Raw genomic sequence first — 2,181 nt, 5'->3', positions numbered from 1 at the left:
AGAAAGTAACTTCCCCCATCCAGTCCCCCAGCCCTCCCATGCCAGTGCATTAATTGTAGCCTAAGCCATTAGACATGATGGATTGACTATGCTAATTTCATCCTGAGGAGACACCAGATAAATCTCCTGTCTTCATGCCTGGCTATTTGTAGCCAGCAAACACAGGGTCCCTTTGGAAAGGCAATGTATCTGGTGACGGTAAGCATTCAATGGACGTAAAGGTACTTCTTGTTATCACATGTTTCTACAGCCCTACCTTTTTGCCCCCAGGTCCTGGTTTTCCTCTGTCGCCAACCGATCCTGGGTAGCCCTGGAATGGAGAAGGTATCAGCAGTAGTCCTGTTAAGAAGGTCTCCCAATTTACTGCATATTGGTTTGTCTACTATATGAGCCTACCTTACCCCAAGTAGGGTTGCCAACTTCCAGGTACTAGCTGGAGAGCTCCTGCAATTATAACTGATCTCCAGCCGATATAAATCAGCTGGAGAAAAATGGCCGCTTTGGCAATTGGACCCTATGGCATTGAAGTCCCTCCCCTCCCCAAACCCCACCCTTGTCAGGCTCCGCCCCCAAAACCTCCCGCCAGTGGCAAAGAAGGACCTGTCAACCCTAACCCCAAGCCAGACTAACTGGTCTGAACTCAGCACTGCTCACTCTGACCAATAGTAACACTCCAAGGTTACAGGCTGGAAAGGTTCCTTCCCAACGCTATTTGAGAATCCTTTAAATGGGGATTGATTCTGGGGCATCTGCATGCAAAATGGGTACTCTCCCACTGACCCAGCAACATACAAATCTGCCTTACATTAATTCATATCACTGGTCCATCCATTATTGCATCATCACATACTCACCAGCAACAGCTTGCCAGGTTCTTACATAGAGATGGATCTTTCCTAACTACTCCTGCCAGAGTTTCTTCAACTGGCAACACAAGGGATTGAACCTGGGAGCCTACCACTGAATGACACCCCCTACCATGGTTTTGGAATACAGAGTGGGGGAGGTTACACTACACTGTTGGTGAGATTGGATGGGGAGGAGCATACTTTAAGACCGCCAGATCTTTGTAAGGACAGGCCTTCAGCAAATTCCATTTTGGAGAAGATCCATCACTTACATGGATGCCAACAGGACCTTGTGGCCCCTCCAGACCAGGTTTGCCAGGCAGACCCTGCCAAAAGGAACAATAAAGAGACCAGTTACCCTCCAGAGATGAAGGTCCGGACTCCAAAAGCTCCAACTAAAGAGGGGTGAAACCCCAAAGGGTTTTAAAGATGCTTTAGCATGACACAACTCAATGCAATCTGAGTGAGGCCATTCCTCAGAGTGAATTTCTTTATCTACTATGAACAAAGAGAGCATATAAAGAAGTCAGATGACTCTGACAGAGTCCAATATTATCTATTCTTGAGTGGAAGCCAACTCCCAGGGTTTCTGGTGGATACCTGAGTTCCTTTTCAACTGGAGAGGCCATAGACTGAACATGTGACCTTCTATGCACAAAGCATGCCCTTTGCCACTGAGTTTTGGCCCCACTGAGATATGACCCTTTCCTGTCTTCCCAATTCTTGCAATTCCTATTGTGAGATGAAGTTAGGAGACTGGAGATGAAACCCTTTCACTGTGATGGAAACTCCTTGAGTTTTGCTCAGACTGCAAAGCCTTATGCTTTATTGTCCGGGGCAAAGTCTTCTTGTATTTTCAAAATGCAAAGATAGTTTCAACATGCTCAGAATGATACTGTGTACATATTTTCACCCTAGCATGTTGATGCACAACACACTAGGTACTTTTGAGATGAACTCCCAATGTCTGTTACACAACACCTTTCTCCATCCTTGAGGGGTCTTACCCTTGGCCCTGGTGAACCCAGACCTCCATTGATTCCTGCTTTTCCTGGAGCACCCTATTTGGAGAGAGAGGCCATCAAAATGAATGACACTGAGACAGAGAATTAAGGGACAGGGCTTGGCAAAGGCTTCCCTGAAAAGCTGCTCATCCAACTTGGCTGGAAATATTAGTGGACAGCTATTGGTAGGGTTGCAGCTACCTGAACAAAAATAAATGAGCTTTCTGTTCTTGTATGCATGATGGAATCTGCCCCCTCCAAGTCTACTTTTTACATTCTTTACCACCTCCCAAACAACAACAAGAAAAAGAAACAGAACTTGGATTCTA

The 2,181-nt window shown here is 46.1% G+C and overlaps 1 long non-coding RNA gene across 1 annotated transcript; it reads right to left on the bottom strand.

Annotated features, from left to right (window-relative positions):
* Positions 1-259: 259 nt before the first annotated feature.
* LOC130486769 (uncharacterized) lies at positions 260-1,905 on the bottom strand. Its single transcript, XR_008933769.1, has 3 exons — positions 1,856-1,905; positions 1,121-1,174; positions 260-310 (listed from the first exon to the last, which is right to left on the bottom strand). It is a non-coding gene; the product is annotated as an uncharacterized LOC130486769 (long non-coding RNA).
* Positions 1,906-2,181: the final 276 nt, after the last annotated feature.

This window comes from Euleptes europaea, chromosome 14, assembly GCF_029931775.1.
Source record: "Euleptes europaea isolate rEulEur1 chromosome 14, rEulEur1.hap1, whole genome shotgun sequence".
NCBI classification, from domain to species: Eukaryota; Metazoa; Chordata; class Lepidosauria; order Squamata; family Sphaerodactylidae; genus Euleptes; species Euleptes europaea.
This window is presented reverse-complemented; position numbering and strand designations above follow the sequence as displayed.